This window comes from Ochlerotatus camptorhynchus, unplaced genomic scaffold, assembly GCF_037179485.1.
Source record: "Ochlerotatus camptorhynchus isolate MF236.1 unplaced genomic scaffold, CSIRO-AGI_Acam_v1.1 ptg000066l, whole genome shotgun sequence".
NCBI classification, from domain to species: domain Eukaryota; kingdom Metazoa; phylum Arthropoda; class Insecta; order Diptera; family Culicidae; genus Ochlerotatus; species Ochlerotatus camptorhynchus.
Genome location: NW_027040556.1, coordinates 2,175,459 through 2,203,311, shown reverse-complemented (window position 1 = coordinate 2,203,311; position 27,853 = coordinate 2,175,459). Strand labels below are relative to the sequence as shown.

At 41.4% G+C, this 27,853-nt stretch overlaps 1 protein-coding gene across 3 annotated transcripts in view; it reads left to right on the top strand.

Moving 5' to 3' along the window:
* The window catches only part of pros (prospero), a 444,583-nt gene that overhangs the window by 10,357 nt on the left and 406,373 nt on the right, over positions 1 to 27,853 (top strand). For all 3 annotated transcript variants that reach the window (XM_065216651.1, XM_065216656.1, XM_065216655.1), the window contains exon 2: positions 542 to 570. The gene's annotated coding sequence lies outside the window, so the exon portion shown is untranslated. The remainder of the gene's footprint in view (positions 1 to 541; positions 571 to 27,853) is intronic.

The following is a 27,853-nucleotide window of genomic DNA, read 5'->3' as shown; positions in this document are numbered from 1 at the left end:
CCAATAGCAAATAAACCCATCCCGCCACAAATCACAACCTTTGGAATTCACAATCAAAGTTTTGGATTAATTTCCATAAGGAAATTCCAAACATATACGGGACAACCCACCTAATAACGGGAAATACCTGTTTAGTTAAGTTATTATTGCACCCCTTGCACGACACACACCACACCGAACCGCATAACACTACCCGAGGTGTGCCGCGCCTGCGACAATACAACACGCTTCATCCATCCGGCTTTCTAATCGGTGCCTCGCGGCGGCCCAGTAGCAGGGATATCTTTGTGCCCAACACCAAGAGCTCCCCCTTTACAAAACAAAAAACGATGTACCACCGTGGGTACAAGTTTTTCGGACAAGGGACGCGACGACGCGGTGTGCAACCCCAATTTTCTCTAATTGCTCGCTGGGCTGGAGAAAGAGGTATAACTTGGCACACATATGTGCCACGGGCAGCTGGGGTAGTTCGATATTGAATTCTTTCTATGAATCGAGTTCGCCGAGTTAACCTTTTCCTTTTCCCTTTTATCATTTTCAGACCCACCCCATCGATCGGAGAACCCACAGGTAAGCGCAAACACAAGTCACCACCGTCGTCGTCGTCGGCCTCGCGTGGTTGGTACCGGTTCCTACCTTCGGCACTAGCAGCAAATGTGTGTAGTTCTGATTGAAGATAAAGGTGCCTAATGTCCTCAACAGTGTCCACACACCAGAGAATGCACGCGGGGAAAACTCACCCATCCTGTCATCGTCGTCGTCGTCGCTTGAATCGTACGTTTGGTACGTGTGCACGCCATCCCCTATGAGTGGAAAATGCAATCTCGCGATAAAAGCAGGTGTCATGCGACCATCTGTTCCCGTGTGCAGTCTTGTGGCTTACGGCTTCCATTGTTGAACAAGGGGGGAAGGGGTTCGTATCTTTACCTTCACTCCGCTTACATGGTGGGATAATATGGCTAAATTACAGAGAACTGGACTACGTTGCTGGTAGTGCATTACGTCTTCAGAAGTGGGGCGCCACGAGTCATACTATACTGGTTTATTGTGTTTTCTTTGGATGTTGTCGTTTTATGGCTGAGCATGGAATTGAAACATTTGATTACGGAGGAAGGAAGATTGGTGGGTAGGACATCTGTTGATTGAAGATACGCAACACAACATGACTATTTCCGAAACTGGGATCATGAATGACGCATTTACTAAATTCTCCGTCAGTCCGTCATTGTTGACAACAAACTTTCCCAGTAATTTATTTCCCAAATATTTCCATCTAATTCCCCCTCTTCCCAAACTCCGCCGTCATAATGAATAAACCTTGATTACCCCCTCGCCTGCCTGTCAAGTCGATTCCCGGGTGCATTTCGCTGCACAACTAACTGCATTGGTACACCGGACCGGTTGGCGCTGCAACCAAACTCATCATAATCATCCCTGTCCACGAACCCATCCAGTCCATTTCAGTCCAGCAGCGAAGTATACGTACTCCCAGGTGCATTCCCTCCAACTACTAGACCGGTGGCTGGCAGTCAGTGGTATATAGTTCCGGATTCCGGTCCCGCGCGCATCCCGGTGTGCAATATTATGTTTTGTGGTCGATTTAATGGAATCGAACCAAAGCTGTCAAAATCAGTCATACCCGGGGAAAACAGTCCCGGAGAAATTGCAAAACTCCCAGCTGGGGGTCCTAACAACGACGGTGCCGGAGCCGTAGTGCAGCAAATTGGAAGAATGCAGCTCTTTTTTTTTATGATCAATCTCATATTTTTATTACGGTTGAAATTTTCATTTCACTGTCTGTCGGTTTGCTGTTTTTTTGACTTGACTGCGTTTCAGGTTTGGTGTTGGATTTTTTTTTTCGATGAGTCCACGTTTATTTCTGTGTAAATCATGGTTTGGATAATGGAAAATCTTAGATCTTAGCACATGCTCCTATTTTGGGCACACCGATGAAGTTCAAATCTTTTCTCAATGCCAACAAGATAACATTTTAACCAAGGCCGCCATAAAATCGAGGAGAAATTGCCTGAAAAAATTGAGACGGACCCCCAAAAAACACCCTGGCGTCGAGGCTTTAGCTGCAGACTACTGGTTACAACGCAATGTTTGCCGGGACACAATCCGTTGGGATGACTGCCTGAATGGAATAAGCAGCGACAGCACGATTTCCGAACTGCGGCAAAGCATAAACGCCTTGCAAGGGAAACGCAGGACCAACGGTACCGCTATCAACACAGGAAGCGGCATCACTAGGGACCCGAAGGAAATTGCGAACATCATTGGCGGTTTCTTCGTTAAGCTCAACGCTCAGACTGGTTACAGCCACGATTTCACTCGGCTCGATGCATTTTCAGTAACAATCGAATCCATTCAACTTCTGAATACCCAGGGACAGACCTTTCTCTCAAGCCGAATTGTCCTTTGCACTAGCCAGTGGAAAGGGAAAATCAGCTGGTTTTCATGACGTCGGGTATCCATTCCATGGCCAATTTCTACCCATCGGCAGAAGGATCCTGCTGAAAAATTGCAACCTCCCCCGCTTACTGGCGACATAGTCTTGTTATCCCTATTCCTAACAAGGACTTGGTGCGAACGGAACCGAGCGGATACCGTCCCAACTCCCTGATCAGCTGCTGCAGCAAAGTCATGGAACGGATGGTCAATCGAAGACTAACGCAATTCATCCGGGACAACGACCTCCTCGACCACCGTCAACATGCATTTCGTCAAGGATGTGGCACGTACTTTTTTCGCCACTCTCGGACAAGTTATGGTTGATGCCCTCGAAAATGGCCTTCACGTGGACTTGGCCATGATGGACCTTTTGCAGCCGTACAACCGCACTTGAGACCCTGGGGTGTTGCCTCCATACTGGTGGTAACCCTCTTCCTAATCGCCATGAACGGAGTCTTCGAATGCTTCTAAGAAGATGAGGAGACAATTGGCTTCTTACTTTTTTATCTCTATCTATATCTATCTCTATCTCTATTTCTGTCTCTATCTTACGCACTTCAAATCGACCAATCACGAGCTGGTTCGCGTTTGACAGAAAAGTGGTTCGTTTTCACCCCCGATTGTCCCCTCTTCTCTTAAGCGCCCATTACACATATCAATATATTGACAATAAATTGACATACTGACAATATTATTGAAAAGGTGATATTGAAGATGATGATTGGTGCCAAGTATTGACGAAAAGTTGATTTTAATTTCACTTTGTCAATACTCAGAAAGTATTGACAAAAAACCGTCAATTTTGCCATCAATTCGAATATTCGAATATTGACAACATTAATGGCAATACGTTAGAAGCCTTTTTACCTCAATTTATTAAAGTCAATATTACTTGTCTCAATTTCCCCACACAAGAAATATGGATCAGCGAACGAAAGTGTTAGAGTTAATGTTTGCATTCGGGTCCAAACAGAAACGATTGCTGGACCTGTATGTATTGAAAATACTAGCTACACACTGAATTCGGTTCACCGAAGTCGGTTTTTGAACAGCTGCAAAAATTGGAAAAAAATTCAAATGACTACGCCTTGCTACAGCCGCTATCCGTGTACCTTTGACAATCGTACAGCCATTGTCGTTGAACTCTACCGCTGCGCCTTTCTGGACGAGTTTCCCGACGGAAACGAGGTTCATATCCAGATCTGGAACGTACAGGACACCGGTGAGCACGATTTGCTTCGCTTCGCTGTCTTTCCCGTAGCAATGGATCTGGCAGTTCCCCACACCTTTCACGAATGCTTTCTTCCCATTAGCGACAGTAACGAAACTTGGGATATCATCTCGTGGTTTCTCAACGGATACGAAAAACTTTCGATTGGCGCACATGTGGGAGCTGGATCCAGAATCCACGATCCATTTCGTCACTGGTCTTTCACGAGCGCTGAAAACGAAGTCCTCTTCAGTGGACTCTGTTTTTCTTGCATTTGCCTGTTGCTTGGCAAACTTCTTGGTTTCCTTGGCAACCGATTTTTCACTTCGAGAAACTTCATCCTGGCTCTGCTTCTGCCAAATTCTGCAGTTTCGCTTCTTGTGGCCGACCTTCTGGCAGTGGTGGCACACAATGGATTTCGATTTCCCGGCCACCTTCAATACCGCTAAATTCGCCGGAACAGTCCCTTTTCGCTTCTGCACCTCATTGATAATTTTATCCTTTAGCGTCGAAAGAGCTTGGTAGACTGCGGAACACCAGGATTACCTGCACATCGTCAGTCCGCATCGTGCTCTCTTGCCGTGCGGATCTATTTGCTTTTTGCTGAAGGAAGTGTTACTACTACCTAAAGCTACAACAAATTTAAACAGCACTTTTCAGTGCTCAACCTGTAAAATTTCTACCTTGTTCAACTTTATTCCTCTTCGATCCTTGTTTGGACCCTACCCGAGGTAATCCTTCTTGGATATCGATTTGGAAAATTCCTCTTCGATCCTTCAGATTCTTATAGTAATCTGCTTGGAAGTCGATTTGGATAAAAATTTACTGCCGCCATGGCGCCTAAACGCAAAAGAAAGGGGCAAACTCTTGACCCCCCTTCTGAAGAAATTAATTTGAGTAATCAATTTGATTTGCTCACGGATGATGAGAATGATCCATCATCCAAGAAAAATCTAGTAAACTTTGCCGGCTTAATGCCAAGAAGGAAAAGATTCCCCCTATTGTGATAACCACTTCCGATTTCCATGCTCTTCGCATGGAACTTTTGAACTTCGTGAAAGTTAAGTTTTCTCTACAAATTGGACGTCGGGGTGAATGCCGTGTATTGGCTGAAACCTTGGACGGATTTAAATGTCTTCTCAAGTATCTTACTGAGAAGAAGCACAAATTTTTTACTTACGACACCAAAACTGAACGTGTGTTCAAGGTTGTCATGAAAGGACTGCCCAGTGGTGAATCCCTGGATCAGATCAAAGATGAACTGGCCTCTAAAATGGAATTTTTACAGAAATCATTAATTGACATGATTTCTGATATGCTTAAATCTAACTCCATGTTTGATGCTATTCAAACTGGAGTAAAATTTGCAAATAATATTGTCATGACTTTAAAATTCAGTAATGGATTTTAAAGCATTAAATATTGTAAATTGGAATGCTCGATCTCTTAAAGATAATGAAGACGAGCTATTTAATTTTTTGAGAGTTCATAACGTGCATATTGCCGTTATAACTGAAACGTTCCTTAAACCTGACCATAAGGTTAAGAAGGACGCAAATTACTTGATTTATAGAAATGATCATCTTGATGGACCCTGTGGTGGCGTTGCCATCATTATTCATAGACGAATCAAACATAAAATTCTTTCTTCATTTGAAACCAAAGTTTTTGAAACTTTGGGAGTTTCTGTTGAAACAAAATTTGGACAACTTACGTTTATAGCTGCCTATTTGCCATTCCAATGCGTAGGCCAGCAAAAGAATTTTCTCAAGGGTGACCTCCAGAAACTTACCCGTCATAGGTCTAAATTCTTCATTATTGGTGATTTTAATGCAAAACACCGCTCATGGAATAATGCTCAAAGCAATTCCAATGGTAATATTCTGTTTGATGATTGTTCTGCAGGTTATTACACTATTCAATATCCAAACAGCCCAACATGCTTTTCTTCTGCAAGAAATCCCTCCACTATTGATTTGGTCTTAACTGATTCATGTCATCTTTGTAGCCAATTGGTTACCCATGCTGACTTCGGTTCTGATCACCTTCCAGTAACTTTTGAAATATCCCAAGAAATAATTTGTAATCCCAACAGCTCTACTTTCAATTACCATAGAGCTGATTGGGAGCATTATCAAACATTTATGGAATATAACTTCGATCCAAACATTCCTTTGCAAACCAAAGATGAAATTAATTATGCTCTTGAATCTCTGACTACTTCTATAGTTGTAGCAAGAGCTGCCTCAGTACCAAAATAAGAGGTTAAATTCGATTCAATTATAATAGACGACGATCTTCAGCTCTTGATCCGTCTTAAAAATGTCCGTAGGAGACAATATCAAAGAACACGCGATCCTGACATGAAGGTTATCTGGCGGGATTTGCAAAAACAAATTAAAAAGCAATTCTCTGCCCTGAGGAACAAAACTTTTGAAAATAATATTTCTAAATTAGACCCGAGTTCCAAACCCTTTTGGAAACTCACAAAATTTTTGAAAAAACCTCAAAAGCCTATTCCAGCGCTTAAAGAAGGTGGTAAAATTTTGATCACAAATTTGGAAAAAGCTCAGAAACTTGCTAAGCAATTCGAGAGTTCCCATAATTTCAGTTTGGGTCTTACTAGTCCTATTGAGAATCAGGTTGCTGGGGATTTTCTGAATATTTTCTCTCGGGAAAATATTTTTGATGATTCCTGGGGGACTGATTTGGACGAAGTAAGGTCTATAACTAAAAAGTTTCAAAATATGAAAGCTCCAGGTGATGATGGAATTTTCTATATCCTCATCAAAAAACTCCCAGAGAGTACCTTGTCTTTCTTGGTAAAATTATTTAACAGATGTTTCCATTTGGCATACTTTCCTGATAAATGGAAAAATGCAAAAGTTGTTCCAATTTTGAAGCCGGATAAAAATCCAGCTGAAGCTTTTAGCTACCGCCCAATAAGTTTGCTTTCTTCAATAAGTAAACTTTTTGAAAAGATAATTTTGTATAGAATGATGCTTCATATCAATACGAACTCAATTTTTGCAGATGAGCAGTTTGGATTTTGCCATGGGCATTCAACTACTCATCAACTCTTAAGAGTTACCAATTTAATTCGTTCAAACAAATCTGAAGGCCACTCAACTGGAGTTGCTCTTCTAGACATAGAAAAAGCATTCGACAGTGTTTGGCATGAAGGTTTGATTGCTAAATTGAAAAAGTTTAATTTTCCACTTTATATTATGAAATTAGTTCAAAATTATTTAACTGACAGAACTCTTCAAGTAAATTATCAAAATTCCAAATCTAATCGACTACCTGTTAGGGCAGGAGTTCCTCAGGGTAGCATTCTTGGGCCTATATTGTATAACATTTTCACTTCGGACCTCCCTGATTTGCCTCAGGGTTGCCACAAATCTTTGTTCGCTGATGACACAGGCATTTCCGGTAAAGGAAAAAGTCTTCGTGTTATTTGCAGCAGACTTCAGAAAAGTTTAGATATTTTCTCTTCTTATTTACAAAAATGGAAGATTTCTCCCAACGCTTCCAAAACTCAACTTATAATATTTCCACATAAGCCTAGAGCTTCGTTTTTGAAACCTAGTAGTAGTCACATAGTCACTATGAACGGAGTTCCAATTTCCTGGTCAAACCAAGTGAAATATCTTGGATTAATACTTGACCAAAAATTAACTTTTAAAGATCACATTGAGGGCATTCAAGCCAAAAGTAACAAATATATTAAATGTTTGTATCCTCTTATAAACAGGAAATCCAAACTTTGCCTGACGAATAAACTTTTAATATTTAAACAAGTTTTTAGACCGGCCATGCTTTACGCTGTACCAATATGGTCTAGTTGCTGCACTACCAGGAAAAAAGCACTTCAAAGGATTCAGAACAAAATTCTGAAAATGATTTTGAAGTTGCCTCCCTGGTACAGTACAACCGAAGTACATAGAATTTCGAATGTTGAGACTTTAGCACAAATGTCCAACAAAATAATTAATAATTTCAGGCAAAAATCGTTGCAATCCTCAATTGCAACGATTAATTCCCTTTATACTTAGATAAGATTTAGTTTTAGTTTTTAGTTTTAAGATATCAATTGTTATACTGACATGCAGGTTAAAAAACCTGTTTAAAATACTTAATTGCCAAGACATGAACAATGTAAAAACACTTAGATATATATCATAACAATTAAGGCTGGTACGTTACTGCAGTAACTGGAGCACCTAGGTTAAAAATGAAATGTAATTTATTTTGAATTTGGAACAAATAAAAAGTTAAAAAAAAAAAACCTGCACATCATCGTCGAGCTTCGTACCAGCGTTGGCCAGTTTTTCAAACAAACTCTCGAATTCTACCAGGTGGTCCTCGATGTCGTCTCCTTCCTGGAACTTGAGATCGCAAATCCGCTTCAGCAGGTGAACCTTCGACGTTAGTGACTTCTTTTCATGTTGCTTCTCCAGAACCTTCCATACTTCCTTTGCGGTTTTCGTAGCCCGGATATGGCCGTGTTGACTCCTGCTCAGCAGCAGCCAAATGGTCGCACGCGCTTTCTGATCCCCTTCGTCCCAGGCAATCAGCTCCGCCGCGTTCGCACGGTTTGCAGCCTCTTCCGGCTTGACTCCGGGCACGATGTACTTCCATAGTCCTTCGCGAACCAGCAGGAATTCCACCTCCAGCTTCCAGGTTTCGTAGTTTTCGTTCGTCAGCTTCGTTATTCCGGATCTTTCCATCTTGAACTTCTTCGGGCCCAAAACCTTTAGAATGTGATATGGCCGTAGACCGGATTTACTACTACTTGAAAATACGTCTTAGCTTGATGAGAGACAAACTTGGAATGGCATTTTATTTCAGACTATGAGAATACATTTATTTGTAGGTTGCTTCGATTATTCGTCGCTTGCTAGGTTTCTACCTCCAACATGATTTGACTTCATTTTCGACTTAGCGGTTATAGTCCTCATATGCAGAGTTGATGGCTGTATTTAATTGGTTGCATAAGTTGTGATAGTTTCGCAAATTGGTTTCAGTTTTTTTCTTTTTTGTATAGTTTATGAGCTTTCTGTTTTTTATTCTTCAAATTTTTCGGTTGTGGATTGAACCATGCGGGTAGTTTATTGTTTTGTGTTCGTCTTCTTTTTTTGATGGTACAGTTTCTAAAATTAGGCTTTGAAGAATTGAGTGAAATTTTTCTACTTCAGTATCGACATTTCCTTCAAAAGTTATTAAATTTTTCCAATTTATTGTACATAGTCTACGTTTGGCTTCTTCGTAATTTGCTTTATGGTATTCCGGCACTTCCTCGTATTCCCAGTCGCTGGAGGAAGAAGAATTTTGTACGAAGATTGAGTATTCAATTGCTGTGTGAAACACTTCATTTTTCCATAAAGGTGCTAATGATGTATCCACACAGAAGTCTTCAGTACAATTTGTAAATAAAAGGTCTAAATATGAGTTTTGTTGATTTTTTACATGGTTTATTTGATTAAGACCAAAATAAGATATTTTGTCGAATAATAATTGTAATGTTTCGTCTTCACCTACGACCGGGAGTAAAAATGATTCATTTTCAATGTCTGTAATAAAGTCTGCGTTTCGTTGATGGAAGTCGCCATAAATATGCAGTTTTACTTCTGGTTCCATATTTGACATTATAGTTTCAACAATTTGAAAAAATAGTTCAAAAGACTGCTTGTGGGCATGTTTAGGTGGAAAATACAAAGAAGAAAAAAAAATTTATTTCACCGGCAATAAGTGCTTTGACCCAGACATTTTCGAATTCCTTGTGCTTATTTGTTATGATTTCTTCAGAAGTAAAGTCAGCATTGATGGCAATGAGCACTCCACCACCAGACTTTTTATTACAGAGTTGAAAATTCCTGTCGTGCCGGAATACATTAAAATTGTTTCCAAAAATTTCTTCGCTTCTGACGCTTTCGTCCCAGCTTGTTTCAGTTCCAAGAATTATTTGGAAAGAAGAAGATAGAATGTTCTGGTGGATTTCTTTCATTTTGGCTGGGCTTTTCATGCGATTGAAATGTTGGCAATACACCAAAATTTCAGTCGCATTCTGTTAAGGAAGTGAAGGGATTTTTGGAGGGTCAGTATTACTTACATTAGCAGGGTCTACCTCATGTAGAGTGTCGTGATTCGATAATAATAATTCCCTTGCATGGGAATAGTTGTCGTTACTTCCTTTAGTAGAGTGCGTCAGTGCCGTTGAAGCGTCGGTGCGTGGAATTCCGAGTTCTTCGTGAACGTCCAGGAAAATTTCACGTAAAAGGGCTGTTTCCGTTGGTAGTCCTTCTGCCGCCAGCATTAAAGTTGCACTAGTTTTAGTGATTCCGCGAATGCATACTGAAGGTGGCTGGTCGTGCAAGTATGAAAGATAAGTCCGCACAATGTCTATAATTTTGGGGTTGGAAACTAACGATTTAAAATTGGCTCACTACTTGACTAGCCTATTGGTCCAAAGCAAATCGATCAACGTACCCCATTCTAGTCAAAATTCTAGTACTATACTATGTTTGTTTTGATTCGCTATGAAAATTTGACAGATAAAATGAGGGGTTCGTGGATTTTCCTATATTTCGAGGGGTGCATCAATTTGCTTGGGACCGAAAAAAGTACCAGAGCTGAGCCAAAAAATGGAGCACGTTTCTTCGGGACCTTCTGGTCTTAGAGTTACCTCTACGGTATTATTGTCTTGATTTGTTTGGAGCCTGACAAGTAATTTATTTCATTTCTCGTTAATATTAATGCGTAGCTTGACCACCAAATCTTTAAAATAAAGCACTCGAAGTCCCCTAGTACTGAGGAAGTCGGCAATGAAATTGCAGAATTTCCTGAAGTACTTTGATTAACCCCTCGTTGTAAGGGTTGTTTGGAAGCTATTATAAATACTTTGACAGATCGATGTTCAAATCCCAAAAAAAGATACATCTTTTGAGGCTCAAGTTCCACATATGATATGTGATTCCGGTATAATGTTGAAGATTCATACAATTACTCCTACTGTCAAAATATGTCAACTTTCTCTTTAAATTTATGAATATGGCAATAACGTCGAAATTTCTATTTTTCCAAAACGGATAAAAATCAGACACTATCCATGCAGCATACCATTGATTGCATTGTACCATTATCTTTATTGAGTCATCTTCATTAAGCCGGTAAAGTACAGTATGTAGATCTACAACAAAAACTCACGCTAAAGTTTTCCCATATCGCATACCTCGTTGCAGTCCACAAACACACACACCGTACATAGTACATGATCCAAGTCTCTAATGAGAAAGCTAAGCAGCTAGAAAGTCGAACCCGTTTTTCCCTTGTTCTTCTTGGACGAATTTCTCGGGTGGCTCTAAGTTGCGGGTGCATCGAAAAGTTGTCCAGTCAACGCCAGACCAACCCTAGCCATCGATGGGAACTTTTCCCATACACGTTCTTAGGACACATGTATCCTAAAGTTATACAGCCTTCGTACACTGCCCACTGCACGACGAGAGAAGCAATTTGGATTCTTAGCTTATTAGCAAATATAAAACCTTCTTTTGTAGGAAGGCATGTGGTGCTCGAGCACCGCATCCATAAAGACAAAATAATCAAAAGAAAGAAAATGACCTAAAGGAGCGCAGCAGTTGGACGGGAGGGGGTGGTGTCACACTTGTCTATGCCGATGATAGCTCTTTTCACCACACACTGAAGTATCATTGGATCTTGGTCCTTTTCATCGGAACGTCGTCGTACGGTGAGGATGGGACACAGATTGCCGAAAGGATACACTTTGAGGTTGTATTTAATTTGATCTTATCTCGGAAAGTAGCTCTCTTTCTTGTCCTCCGTAGAAAAGATGCTTGCTTCTGACCCTGGCGGGTGTGGGACGGAGTCGGAGTCAATTTAGAAAACAAAAGTAGGGAAAGTGATTTCTTTTGAGAGGCGATCTCTTTTCAAGGCTGGGTGCTGTTTTGGACTGGTTCTGAAAGTGAAGGTTTGTCAAAATTGAGAACGTCCTACCCTCTGACTAATCAGCTAAACTGCCTCAAGGAGTGGTAACGGATATCACCAGCGAAGCAGCGCCTTTCAACTGGATGACTGGCTTCTCCGCACAAGCTCGAAAGACTCCCCAAGGACACACGGACCACGCCTTAGCAGAAGATGACCGCCGTGACCGGCAGTTGCTTCTCACACGACATATCCACTCGAATATGGTAATGCGTGAAGCGCGAACGAGCCCCAGAAGGAAAAGTCCATCGTCAAGCAGCTGGCCCCACACCCGCTGCGAGGTTTCAAACTGTGACCATCAACACACACAGGCTTGTCATCAGTCAAAAATAAATACGTGCAACGTGAAACCCAGCTCGCGAGTAGGACCTCACCCCCCCGTGAGGATGGTTCATTTCCATACACGAGCTAGCCTTTCCTTTGCCTAGAGTGGGGTAACACACACACACACACATGGTTTTACAGGTCACCCAGCTCCTTTCAATTCAATTAATTTATTATCTTCACCTTTCAGTGATGACGACGGCGACAACGACGAAGGAGATCCACGTGTGGTTGGTCGTAATGACGATGATAAAAGACACACCCCGGTGCTTGGGTTCAGAATGATTGTGCAGTATTTTGTTCCCGTCTTATTTGCTTAAATGTATTTAATTAAGTTGACCGGGAGAGGTTTATGGGTAGCGAACCTTAGGCAGCTACGGATAGATCCTTCAAAAAAAAAAATGAAATACGGCAATAGGGATTTTTATGGATGAACAACGTAGCTTGCAGGCGAAAACGAACTTCAACACGGATAGTTGTAGGTTATGGTAATCGAACGATCTAAGCATCACAACAGTGGGACAATGAATCCGGTTGCGTGGCTAAAACCTCTGCTGCCTATAATCGCATATCAGTCCCATATGGATATTGATCAATTTTAAGATAATAACGCTATCCACTATCAATTGGCTTCTACTTCCACATTTTTCATTATCAAAGTCCGTAGTTTTATCACGTGTTAGAAAACTACAAACTTTGATAATGAAAATGTGAGAACAACATCAAGTCAGTTTGTCCCATCAAGCAAAAGCATCAGTCCCATCCTGAAATTCAATCGTCCAGAAGTCAAGTTACAGTTTTGTTTTTTGAATCGTCATATTTTTTGCTGATATGTATAACAAATACCTACCTAAGTACCTGATGGGCGACGACTCGTTGAATTCAAATCTGCGCCGAACGAAGTAACCGTCTCCATTGGTCTCGGTCCTGAGCCAATCGCTTCCAGTCGCCTTGGACGTTAAAGGACCTAATGTCCTCCTCAACTGCACAAAGCCAACGCGTGCGTGGCCTACCCCGAAGCCGACGTCCTCTTCCGGGTTCCCTGCTGAATATTGACTTCGCTTGACGCTCTTCCGGCATTCGTGCCACATGCCCAGCCCACTGTAGCCTGTCGTGTTTTATAAGCTTCACAATATCCATGCCGTTATATACTTGGTACAACTCGTGATTCATGCGATGCCGCCAGATGCCATTTTCCAGTTTACCGCCGAGTATTGTTCGCAGCACTTTACGCTCGAAGACACCGAAAGCTCTCCGATCGTCCTCTTTCAATGCCCACGATTCGTGGCCATAAAGGGCTACCGGCAGAATCAACGTCTTGTACAGCGCGAATTTCGTTTTCGTACGCAAGCTGCGGGACTTCAGCTGGCTACGCAACCCGTAGAAAGCCCTGTTTGCGGCTGCAATACGCCTTTTCACCTCGCGGGTAACATCATTATCGAACGTCACTAAAGTACCAAGATAAACAAATTCGTCCACAACTTCAAATTTTTCGCCATCTAGCACCACTTCACTACCAACACCTCTATTGCTCCCACGCTTTCTACCGGCGACCATGTACTTCGTTTTGGTAGAATTTATCGTGAGACCAATCCTCGCTGTCTCCCTCTTAAAAGGCGCGAACGCCTCTTCCACTGCTCTACAGTCGATTCCGATGATGTCGATGTCGTCCGCAAAACCAAGGAGCATGTGCGACTTTGTGATGATGGTACCGTTCCTCTGCACGCCAGCTCTCCTAATCGCTCCTTCGAGGGCGATGTTGAATAGCAAGTTCGAAAGAGCATCTCCCTGCTTCAACCCAGGTCTAAGGTCACGAACGAGACCGAAATCTCGTCTGCAACCCGTACACATGATTTCGAACCATCCAGCGTTGCACGAATCAGCCTAATTAGTTTCGTCGGAAAACCATTTTCTTGCATTATCTGCCATAGCTCGTTTCTCTTTACTGAATCGTACGCTGCCTTGAAATCTATGAACAGATGATGAGTCTGTAAGTTGTATTCCCGGAACTTCTCCAAGGTTTGACGCAGGGTAAACATTTGATCCGTCGTTGATCGACCCTCACGAAAACCAGCCTGGTATTCGCCGACGAAGGATTCCTCAAGCGGTCTCAATCTGTTGAACAGAACACGTGATAATATTTTTTACGCCGAATTTAGAATCGTGTTTCCTCTGTAATTGGCGCACTCCAGTATGTGTCCCTTTTTGTAGAGGAAACAAACGAGAACATCCAACCAACTAGCGGGCAATTCATCCTCCTCCCATATCTTGAGCAGTATACGGTGGATCATCTCGTGCAGCTGCTCACTTCCGTGTTTGAGAAGTTCGGCCGGGAGCTCGTCCTTCCCCGCAGCCTTACTGTTTTTCAGCTCTCGTATCGCCTTTTTCACCTCTTCTAGCGTTGGTGGTTCCACAGCTTGACCATCGTCGTCGATGTGTGTTCTGTTTGTAGATGCTCTCTCGTTCTCTCCGTTCAGCAACGTCTCGAAGTACTCCTTCCACCTGGCAGCCACCATCGTTTTATCTGTCAGCAGATTACCTTCACGGTCATAGCACAAGGCGGGAGACGGCGCTGTCTTACTCCTCACGCCATTAACAGTTGCGTAAAACCTTCGCATATCATTCTGCTCCATACTTTCTTGCGCCTCAGCAATAACGCGTTCCTCATACTGCCTTTTTTCCTGCGATGAGTTCGTTTCTCGGCTAACCTTGCTTCCCTGTACCGCTCTCTGTTCTGACGGGTACCAGACACCAACATCTGGCTTCTGGCGACGTTCTTCTTCTCTGTCACTCGCTGGCACTCCTCGTCAAACCTCGCCTCTGAGCTGTACCTATTACCTCTCGTGCTGTTGTGCTCACCGCTCCGTGGACAGCTTCCCACATATTGTTGAGATTCTCGTTCACGTTGATTTCCGCTATCCGCTCATTCAGTTTATGGTGGTACTCTGCAGCAACACCATGTACTGTCAAACGCTGGATGTTGAAACGGTCGTAACGGTCGATAGACGCGCTCGAATTTTCGCGACAACGAGGTAGTGATCCGAGTCGAAATTAGGACCCCTGAAGGTCCTGACATCTACGACATCCGATAAATGCCGACCATGCACCAACACGCACCAACACTGGGAGCAAGTTTCGCCATTAGGGTGTCTCCAGGTGTGCTTTCGGATATCTTTGCGTGCAAAGTGGGTGCTACTGATGGCCATATCACGAGCAGCAGCGAAGTTTATCAGCTTCAGGCCATTATCATTCGTTGCAGAGTGAAGGCTCTCTGTTCCAATGATTGGGCGAAAGAATTCCTCTCTTCCGACCTGCGCGTTTGCATCTCCGATGACAATCTTCACGTCGTGTTTAGGGCACTCATCATAAGTTTTATCCAGGCTTTCCTTAACGTCATCGGATTTATCGTTAGTCGGTACGTAGATGTTGATCAGGCTGTAATTGAAGAATTTGCCACGAATCCTCAAAACGCAGATGCGCTAGCTAACCGGTTTCCACCGCATAACCCGCTTCATCTGTTTCCCAATCACTACGAAACCAACCCCGTGTTCTGCTCTAACGCCACAGCTGTAGTAGATATGGTATTTGAACGATGTGTTGGCGATAGGATCTACCGCCCTGAATTCACGTTCTCCAGATCTAAGCCACCGTACTTCTTGAATAGCAGCCACTCTCACATTCACCTTTTGCAGGTCACGGGCCAGAAGGCCCACTCGTCCAGGTTCATTTAACGTTCTGACATTCCAAGAACCGAGTTTCCATTCATTGTCCTTATTTCGTTGCCGTTGGGTCAGTTGCCGAAAATTCCGTTCGTTTTTTCTTCTTCTTACTTCATTTTTCTGAGTATTTTTATAATTCAGTATGCTACCGTACCAGGGTCGTGTTGATGGGGCTGCCATCTTATGTTTAGTTGACACGATTCAACATTTCTTGTTTCAGCCGCTGGATGCCAGACAGACGCTGTTTGAGCCGCACCTCTTGGTGGACAGACGCTCGGGTTATTGTGTAGATGGGGCTGCCATATTGGATTTAGCTGACACAATACAGCATTTCTTTTTCAGCCGCTGGATCCCAGACAGACGCTGTTCGAGCCGCACCTCCTGGTGGACAGACGCTCGACGATTCGCACCTCCTCAGCCTTGCTATCATCACGATACGAGTTAATCGTGATGACATTGCCCACACCCCGCTACCAGCACATATATGGGCATATACTGGCTGTCATCATCCGACACGTGGAAGCGTCATGGATCATAACTCTTAGGTATTTCAACACGCACTTCGAGGCTATGGCGTGCTCCACGACGGTGATTTCTATACGCTGCACCACTTTACAGTTACTGACCAACAGCACTTCCTTGTATCCAGTTTCCAATCATGTCGATTGCCTCGGTCGCCAACATTTCCACTTCTTCCAGCGTCCTGCCTGTCAGTGGTTTTCTCGGGAAAAAATTAATAACTTTTGAACGAAGCATCCAATCCGATTACTGTCTTCTGTAAAGTTGCTTGTATTAGTTAAGCGCTTCTTCTGAATAACTTAATTAGTTCGCAACATTCCGAAGAGATGGCGCGTGAATATAACTTTTGAATAAACCGTATCTATCAAAATGCAGGAACTTGAGGAACTTGGAAAGACAATACAGCAGCTAAATATTACCGGAATCAACCTCAGATGAAGATCAAAAATCTAAATGTAAAAGTAAATTGGTACGCCCTTCGCGCACCGCTAGCACGCCTCTAGTGTTGGGAATCGAAAATCTTTGACTGTGGTTTGTTAAAACTTCTATAGAGAACAACTGGTGCAAGTTTAATCAAAGTAGTCGATCGCGTTCAGAAATAACGTCAAATTGAACTGGAAAGAATAAAAAATATTGTACACAAACACCTGGAAAATCCGGAGTGGTCCGGTTCCAAGTTGGCTAAAGTGCTGAAGATGCCGAATACAACAGTTTGTCAAGTGCTCAAAACCTACAAGGAAACCCTGAGTGTAGAAAGGAATCAGCGGACCTACGAAAAAACTGGAACCAGGAATCGTCAGCTGCGCAGCAAGGTGTTGAGGTGCGTTAAAGCCAGCCCCGGTCTTTCGACCCGAGATGTGGCCAGAAGGTACAACGCCAACTTTGAAACGGTGCGGAACATCCTTGCCAGGGAAGGATACAAGTCGTACAAAGCCAGTAAACAATCGAACCGGCACATGAAGCAGAATTCCGTGGCCAAAAAGCGTGCAAGGCTCTTGTACGACCGTGTTTTGACGAAACACAAGGGCTGCACTTTGATCGATGACGAAGCATACGTCAAACTCGATTTTAAGCAGCTTCCCGGTCAAAAGTTTTACATCGCGACTGGACGTGGGGATGTGCCAGGAAGATTCAAGTTCGTGTTCGCCGACAATTTCGCGATGAATTTGGCAAGCGATTTGCAGTTTTGGCCTGAAAACGGAACCATTCGTCACATCCTTGACGATGACATCCCAAGTTTACATCGAAGAATGCCTGAAAAAGCTTGTATAGCCGTTCATCCGCAACCATAGGGGCAAAGTCATATTTTGGCCCAATTCGGCCAGCAGTCACTACTCCAAGGTGGTTCTGGAGTGGTATGCTTCCAACAAGATTGATTTTGTCCCCAAGCTAATGAATCCTCCGAATTGCCCGGAATTTCGACCAATCGAAAAATACTGGGCAATTTTGAAGCAGCGACTTCGACGAAGCGGCGGAGCAGTCAAGGACATCCAGCAAATACGGCCAAAATGGAAGAAATGCGCTGATTCCGTGTCCGTTTCCACTGTGCGGGCACTAATGGGCTCCATCATGAGGAAGGTTCGAGATTTCGTTCGAAATGGAGAAATGTAACCATCTAACGCTGTACTGTACTGTAAAGCACTTTTAAAACTTATTGAATCATGAATTACAGTTCTTTTTGTGCGTACCAATTAACTTTTAGTCAGCCTTTAAAGTGAGTCAGGAGAAGTTTGAAGATCTCACGTTGTAGAATGGTTGTAACATGAGCACAAGACACGTCGCCATGGTAGGAAATTGGAAAGCGAGGAACGTGGTGTTGAGTACTTGGTCCTGTTGAAGTCTGCAAGTAGTAGACGCAATATTTACGCGTATCTGTCAAAAGATAAGATTTTTCTAGTTAAATTTATTTTTATTGAGTTCACTATCTCATGTATTGATATTGTATTTTAAAATTTTTTTAATCAAGGACGTAGCCAGTTTTCGAATTAGGGGTGGGGGGGGGCTTTTTTTTTTGTTGATGATTAGGTTAGATGCCTATTAGCTGAACACCATTATACTGAACGCTATTAGACCGTATGGATTACGAGGTCGACCGTCGTTTAACCGAAACTGAATTTTCAGTCGTACTTTGGCATATGTCATATGTCATATCCAGTGTGCCAGAACCTTTCAGAACTCTAGAGATTGTCTTCAAGCTACAAGTTTTTTTTTCTAGTCGTATTAAAATTAAGTTAGTTTTAAGTCTTACAATCCTCTGATTTTCCACTCCCGGATCTTTTTAGGTTCCCTAGAAACCCCTAACAACATTGTTTTTTTTAATTTTCCCATGAATTTTCTTAGTAACAAGTTTTAAGTTATCTTATTCAAATTATTGATAAAAATTACGGGAATCATGCTCAATAACATTAGGAAGAAAACTACAATTAATAATTAACCAGGGTGGAAAGCGATAAATTGTTTTTTTTTAAGGTTACTAACTCATGTTTTGCTCGATATCTGAATTTTATTTTCACCAGACAGTGACAGATTTCTAATATTCGAAGTCTAATATAATTTTAAATTGTTCCTGCTTCGGTAAATGTTGAGCATTTCGAACATATTTTTTTTAAATCATGACTTGTATTCTTGCAATAATAGTCCTTTTAATGTTGCCCATATTATCAACTCTAAACGATTAGCATTTAGAAAATATTTTGTGACCCTGACAATTGAGCAAAGAAAAATGATTGCGTATTTCTAATTTATTAAAATTCTCAATAAATGTATAGATGTTGCGCGATTTGGTGCATGAAAAGTATTTTAATATTCTACAATATGGTGAACGTTCAATACTTAAAGATTTCTTATTTTATCGAAGACATTCCCAATTCCTCATCTCATCTCATCTATGTATCTTTAACAATTTAAAAAATTATGTTTGAAAATTAAGTCTTGTTTGAGATCAACTATTTAATTCGATTATTGTTTTTCAATAACTATCATTATAATTAACTTGAACATTTGTTAGAAAAAAATATATAAGATTTTTCTTAAAGTATAGGTTAGGATTAGATAAAAAAATGGCACTTATGATTATTTTAAAACCATCCTGGAATAAAGTTCACAAAGGTCGCAAAAATCTACAATTTATTCTGTTTTCCATTCAATTGTGATGATTTAAAAATATATATTCACAATTAAAATTTTTGACATTTGGAAATTTGGATTCTAATAAGAATAATCTTTATACGTTCACCATCTCATCTTTTTTTTACAAAATAGACGTATTGTAGAGCAATTCTGTAGCAATTCTGCTGAAAAAATATATGATTATCTATAAACGGTTATTTTTGGTACCTTTTTAGTTTAAGGCAGCGGTGATTTTTGGGTTGGGTTTTTTTAATAACCGGGAAAAAACCGGGAATTGAACAATTGGATTTGAATGGACACCCTGCTCTTGTTATATTCATTACAGTTGAGTGTTCACTCCGCTGTCGACAGAAGCAGACCACTCTCAATGTGTGTGACGTGATCGTCTGTTTACTCGGCAGCAACCATTGTGTGGTCGTCCTCATTGTTCTTCATCAGCAGTTCTTTCGGTCGATGCGTCGTCGACTTTGGAAAGCAAGCGTTTCGTGATGAATGTGTGAGTGCTGACCACGTTTTGCGTCCATTGCTGCAATGGAAGCGCTCTGCCCCCCGTTGGCGATACTGCCATACAATGAAACCACTGGAAGCGGCTCCCGTTCTGGTGGAAGAGGCTTATTGGATAGCGGAAGATAAAATGTTTATTGTGTTGTACCTTTTGACTATAGTTTTAAGACGTATTGTATAGTGAACAAGAAGCACCGGGTCTGTTAAGTTAATTCGGTTGAGCCTTATCAAATAAATTAATAAACAAAAAAAAATGATTACAGTGGCTTTGGTAATTTCTTCAGATTTTTAGAAACCTTATGAAATTAACCTCCGATCTGCTATTGCTAATAATTTTCTTGAAACATTCCTCAGAACATTTGTGAAAATTTCCTCAGAACTGTGTTAAAATTCTTATTAGAATGTTGCAAGAGTTCTGCTTAAAATTCCCTAATATTTATTAAGAACCCATTGAAATTAGCGCTCGAGCTAAAACTTTATTTAGAGTTCTAGACAATCTGAAAAGGTGTGAAGGTTTTGTGCCAACGGGAGAAGAAATATCAGGAATTTTTCACTCCAACGGGCTTTTCCCTTCACCATTCATAAAATAAAAAGAAACCCGTTAAACATATTAACAGCCTCAGCATAAGCATTATCACAACACTGAAACTACTATGGACGAATATTCAATCCAATCTACGATTCCGCACACTATAAATAACTTTTTACACATGATCATCATGATCATGATCATGATCATGATCGATCAGAGTGGATTGTGCATATGTTTAGGAACAACCTAATTTTCGGGCCAAAGGAGCAAAAGGATCGAGTTCAGTGTTGGCAAAATCATCAATCAATTGATATTTTTCTGCTCTCATGGGCTCGCAATATCACTAGTGATATTGCGAGATTATTCACAACGTGCAAACATCAAGCTGAGAGTTGAATCGACACAAAATTGATTTCGTTGCACATCGTTTTCTTAGAAAGAGAAAGCATAGTTTGCTATCTCTTTTTAATCTTCACCGATGGCAGACGCGAAGGGACTGCTGCAAGCCGTTATGGAAGTTTTCGGTTGCATTCGGGTGTAAAGCAAAAATCACGAAACTCAATCTCACCACAGTTTGTTGAGATTAACAGCTGGTGAGTTTTGTTAGCTTGATATTCCGAGCTGCAATATCACAGCTTGCAAAATCAACCGCAGCGTGATCTTGGGCGTTGGTGAGATTTGATTTTTTGATATTTTCCCAACGCTGATCTTGTTGTTAACGCAATTCCGAAATCTGAAGACTGTTTCGAATAATAGTTTTAGGTTATGGGCAGCAACAATGGTCAAAGGATAAATAATTTAGTTTTCATTTCTTATTCCTTCCCGTGACACTTATGGGGGTTCGTCGAGTTATCTGCATCTCTCATAAATAAGTGTCGGACTAACATTCCTCCTCCATCCCCACCAGATGCAAGGACGTGGCCAGAACAGCTCTAGTCTGTTGGAGGGAGACTCATCCTATACCTAAGAGGGAGTGATTAACCACAAGTTACTATCTAACAGTAACGGGCGTGTATTTTTTAAACTCCAGCAACCCTTAGCACCCTGATAGTCCTACAACGTAACCTAGCTGTGCCATAATCTCCACTATTCCGTTCACTACCTTTTCAACCGTGACGGAAGCCTACCGAGCAAACAACCCAGCCTACTCACCTGACTTTCCACACAAGGTGGTGCGTCTATCCAAGAAGGTGTTTCCTCTAACGAACCGTATCACCTCGGCAGAAGCCCATTCACGTATGAAGAGAACAAAAGCATTACGCACGTTTTATCGCTTCACATAATCGCTCAGCATTTTCCCCCCCGGTTGAGGCCTTCTCTCTGCCGGGTGAAACGCTTTATCGGATTTTTCTACTCAGTTAATCAAAGAATTAGAAGAAAATAGAAGAAAATCGTACCCCATCAAGGGAGGAAGGATGATGCTCGCTTGCCATTAAAACCCATCCACCCATAAGTACGCAAAGGTGTAAGGCGGCGATTCAGCAACGGGTGGGAAAATTACCCCGGCTCTCGGTTGGCTTTTATTGGCACCATTCACTCGTAACGAGTGTGAGCAAACAACTTTTATATCGGGCTCTTCATAGCCGTGCGTTTAACAGTCTTTCTGTCCCTGGAGCCAGTTCTTCGGGGGAATACATCCTAGGAGTATAGTTGTGGAGTTCTATCACCAGGAAAAAGGTCCTCGTCGGTCGTCGAAGTCTGCTGCTTAATTAAAAGTAGTCTTTCTGGGCCGTCCTGGGTTTGCCTGGGAAACGGGCGAAACTAAACGAAGCGACACAATTTTATCTCAGCTTTCATGGATGATTGACGGCAATAAATTCACACCTCAAAACGCAATGCTCCGGTGGAGTTGCGAAGATTGCTGGGCCGGGGAAGGGGGTGGTGGTTTTATTTTAAGAATTGTTGGTATTTCCAGGCGGCTCGGATCGTTACCTTCAGATGAGATACAAATTTTCCAAGGAAGAATAAATAAAGATTGTGCGCTTTAGCTGAGTTTCTCATTGAGGAATCAGCTCAGAATAGGGAAATATGGTTTTGAAAACATTGTTTGGACTTTCTTTGAAAAATAGAGTGCCTTCCCATTTGAGGCATATGGCCTGAAAATGACTCATTGAATCTGACTGTTTTGCACACTGACTATACATACATTGAAAGGTCCTCATTGTTTCCTTTAGATGTTTGTTTGAATTATCCGTGAAATTTGCTTACCTTATCACAATCTTCGTAAGGTTCTCAATTATTTCATTATAAAGAAAAAGTTTCTATAAATGCTTGGAATTCTTTATACATATGACCATGACCTCCATTGCTTACACGAACAACGGTCGTTTCCAAACATTATTAGAATAATTATAATTTCAGTAATGTCCATAATAGATAACTTGTATGTTTGAATATTTGTTGATAGATCACTCAAACCACAATAAAGAAACCCATTTTAAAAACTGACCAAGAGAACAGAAGAGGTGGAGAAAAAGGAGAGCTGAACAGTAGAAGTCCTGGGGATTAAAGGAGCTGAATAGCACAGAACCTCGAGAACAGTATTGTTGAAGCAACGATGAGCTTGAAAACATGAGAGCTGAATAACATGAGTGTTGATACTGGCAACACTTCAGGTGACGCTCCAATGACGACCGCAGTCAGCTGTCAAAACGACAGTACGGAAGGAGAAGCAGAAGATAAAGAAGGGCAAGATCATAATGACTTGCATGATTATAAGTAGTTGAAGCTGCCAGAGATAAAGTCCTTTGTTGAAAGGTCAAATTTCCGTTTATCTACGATTGATTTATTCTTCCTAAATTGAAACTAAATTTAATCTTACAGCTAGCTAAAACTTATATCTAAACTGAAGTGATTATTCCCTATTAAAATTGCATATGATACACGAATTGTAAGTTCCTATTCTAATTTGTTAAAACTTAACCTAACTTATACATACATTCAGAATTTCGCGTGTCATCATTCAGTACAGTTGGAATTGTGTTATTAATACCTATGCAAACCGAAATTTTGTAAGTAATACACCACAAGCTATTAAATTATACTTAAACTAAAAGAAATAAAACTTACAGCTAAAGCTACACTACAACCAATTCAACGTGTGTTGTAAGTTGCTAAAAGAAATCGGACAGGGGTTCACAATTCCTAACCTACGGAACATCAGCGGGAATAACGAGAGTTGAAGAGCAAGAGAGATGGAAACATTGGTTGGTATATGCCATAGAAATTGTTAGGGGAAAAAATGTCACGAGATTTTTTTCCCCATACGACATCATAGTGAAATTTTTCTGTAAAAAAAAGACTCGATACCACCACTATATGGAAACTAGAAAAGCTGTAGAACACAAGAGATATGAAGATAACAGAAGAGCTGGAGAACATAAGAGAACAGAAGAGCTGGAGAACAGGAGAGCTGAATAAAGGGTGTCCCACATCAAATTGCATCACGGAAAAAAAACGCTGTAAAAAATCTCCCATTGGGTATTTTTTCTTGAAAATCTGAGTAGGAGTAGTTTAGAGAGCACTTTTACACTGTATTTATATCACCGTCCGTTTTTCGAAAGTTGAAAAATGGCATCACCCGAAAAGCAACGTCGCGCATTGATTTTGCGTAAGAACCTGGAAAATCCTCAACTCTCTCATCGGGACATCGGAAAACAACTCGGAATCGTGCAGTCAACGGGGAGTCGTTGCTACGAAACTCTGAGCATCGAACGGATGGAGAAATGCGGTCAGAATGGATGTTCTATTATTTAGTGATCAGGATCACAAGCGTGTCGTGAAAGCGTTTAAGCGGAATCCCAATGCTTCGGTCAGGGATGTTGAATCTGTCCAAGTCTTTCGTTCAGAGAGCCAAGGACCGGGAGGGACTGCATACGTACAAAGTGCAGAAGGCTCCAAATCGTGACGAACGGCAAAATACGATGGGAAAGGCACGGGCCCGGAAACTGTACACCCATATGCTGACGAAGCCTCATTGCCTCATCATGGATGAAGAGACTTACGTCAAGGCGGACTTCCGGCAGCTTTCGGGGCTACTGTTCTTCACCGCCCAGCACCAAGTTTGATGTTCCGAAGGAAGTAAGGAAGCAGAGACTTTCAAAGTTTGCCAAGAAATACATGATTTGGCAAGCGATCTGCTCATGTGGCAAACAGAGTGCGCTGTTCCTGACTACCGGAACTGTAAACGGAGAGATCTACCTCAAGGAGTGTCTACAGAAGCGTCTGCTTCCTCTGTCGAAACAACGCGAACTTATCTACCTTCGTGCCACTATTCAAATGTTGTCTTGTAGTGGTACGAAGTCAACGGGGTCACTTTCGTACCCAAGGACATGAACCCCGTCAACGCACCGGAACTAAGGCCCATCGAAAAATACTGGGCTATTATGAAGCAGGCACTACGGAAGCATCCCAAGGAGGTCAAATCTAAAGAATACATGAAGAAAAAGTGGGTTTCCGTACAGAAGAAGCTGCAGCCAGATGTTGTACAGAACCTAATGAATGGAGTTAAGCGTAAGGTGCGAGCGTACGGTTATGGTATTGAAGTTGAATGAAATAAATATGCCAAAAGCTTGCAAATGGGTTATATTTTATTGTCTAAAAGTTTGAAATGATCGGTAAACTAGGAAATTTTCTACAGCGTTTTCTCCGTGATGCAATTTGATGTGGGACACCCTTTAATAGAAGAGCTGAAATATTGTGGAGCTGAACAGTAGAGGAGCTCAAGAATAGGAGGACAGAAGAGCTTAAGATTAGAAGGGCACAATAACAATATAGCTGTAGAACAGAGGAGCTGGAGGACAGGATTGTGATGACGGATAAATATTGATGATAAATGTTTCAAAATTTATGCTAAATGCTTCGAATCAATCATAAGTTATTAATCAGTGATTTATTGTTAACGCCCTTTTCTCAGAATCTAAAGATTTTTCGTTAATCTTGGATCTTAAATTTCTGTGTATAGAATCTTAAAAATGATTAAATGTTTGGATTTACTATATTCTTTCTTTGGTTTTTATCTCAGAATATCTTTGCAGATTTCCCAAGAATTTCCTTAGGAACATTCCAAATTCCAACTTTCAGGATTCTCCTCAATAATCTTATGATTCTGTCCGTTATTCATTACGGACCGTAAAAAAATTCCCTAGAAATTACTTCAGATACAAAACTCATCATCCTAATATTACTTGGCAGTTTACCCTTGAATAGGTCTTGTTCATCTAAACAACTTTGCTTGTTGGGTTAATTGGAAGCTGGATAAGAGCTTATTTAGGAAAATGTCACGGCTTCGAACCGACAGGGAGAATGTCAAGACTTTAACCGACCGGAGACCACTTTCGGATATTATAGGGATAGACCGTACGTTCGTGAGTTCAAGCTAAGACTGACTGTATTGTATTCTCAGATCATTACATTACCCTGACATTGAGTTCACTTGAAGTGTTCATTTCTCTCTCGGCAACTACACCAAATCCCTTACCTCACAGAAAACACACGGAAAAAAATCCGTTCCGATCTAAGTTGGTAGCAGCGAACATATGCGTAATGTTTGATTCAAATCGGAAACACTCGTGTCCAACCGGTTTGTGTTTTGGGCTACCAATTGCAGAGTTACTTTTTAAAAAGCCATAACGTGGAAATCAAAACGACTTTTGAGAAATTATTTTGATCAACCTTGATCAACTTTGAATCGCCACGGCCGGATATTTTCGATGGAAGAAGCAACAATCTAGCATCTAATTCGACGAAAACGGCAGGAAACATTTGTAAAGCCGAGTTATTTACGAAAGAGAGTGTCGATGAAGAGAATCGATCAATGTAGAAAGGACCTATTGAAAAGGGACGCGAGATTTGTTTTCCGTACTGAGCTCCAATGCTACCGACGCCAGGGAGACAGCTCCCAAACCTGGACCCTACCAATCGACCCATCAACTCAACTAGGGACCAACGGCTTCACTTTCCGAAGGAAGGCGTGATAAGAGATGTTATGCTGGGGTGAGAGATAATCACGCTACCGGCGCCGATATCTTTCAAGGTGATATCACGGCAAATGAGAACGACCCAAATTTGAGTTTAGTTATCTCAGAAATAAGAAATAAAGTGCAGGAACTCAGCGATGAGTAAATTTGCCTCATGTTTTCAAAGGTTTTCCAGGATTTTCCAGGGAAAAATTCCCGAATTCGAGAAAGATAAAGATTGGATTCACTCTGTCTATTGGTACTACTCCGAGACTGAATAAAATTTACGTCAATTTCCCCACTTTCTGGCAGATTTTTTAGGTTTTCCACAGGAAACCATGAGACAAATTTACTCATCGCTGAGTTCCTGCACTTTTAGCGATTATGAGTGAACTAAACTCAAATTTGGGTCGTTCTCATGTGCCGTGTACGCAAAAGGAAAAGAGCCAGTGTCGCTATTTGATAGCAAACTACTCATAATGGGAGGAGTCTTTGTAGCTTTTGTACCACTTAGATGCACATCATTCTGCTTTAACCTGAAAAGATATAAAAGAGCGCTGCTGTATGGCATTAGCTCATTTTCGCTTCGAACGGCGTGGTGAACAGCAATAGCAACAGTAGAAAGGTGGTGGCTAGTCCACTCCTTCACATCTAACAAGCAACAATTGACTGGTCGTGGCAAAGCAGGAAAAGGTCTGGTAAAGGAGGCGCCAAGCGTCATCGCAAAGTTCTTCGAGATATCAGTAAAGAGTTGGAATAGAATTTATCTGTGCTTGTTTGTTCATATTCAGAACCACAAGCGCCCAACACAAAATGCTCTCCAGAGCTGTAATCTTGTAACTAAACTTGGAAGCAGGGGTGCAAGTGATTTTGATTGATTCTCTTAATCAACTTTCTCTTTGGTACGCCTACAATTCAAAAACGGAAAGAGTTGAGATAATAGATAATTGATCAATTAAAAGAACTAAATGCTCTTCACATTTATCCCATCCACTAGCGGTCCTACGTCAAGCTTCCGTTCGTGCCCCTAGACACAGACCCTTCTACTTTTTTTATCGATTTTCAAAATATTACGAAATATCATATATCTTGAACAATCTTGATTCTACGCATCATTTTGATAAATTTTCACACATAATTTTATTTCTCAAGTCCAGCCGTTCTCAAGTTAATGCGTATTTAGAAAATAATAATTATGAATTTTCAACGTTTTAGATCATTTTCAAATGTTAGTTACGATGTCCAGCAAAAAATGTGTTTTCTTTGAGTGTATATTAGAAAAACAAACCATTAGTTCTCAGATAGGGTGGCTGTTAGACTTGTCCACATCTATTTAGGTGCTGCATATAGTTGGCCATGCTATAATTTTTAGAATATATATAATACATTTTTTTTTTGCATAGGATAACGTCTTTCGGCAACATATTGGGGGTGCAATTTCAAACCCCCCCCCCCCCCCATTAAACGTTACGAAAAGTGGTCAGGTTTTGACCACTAATAACTC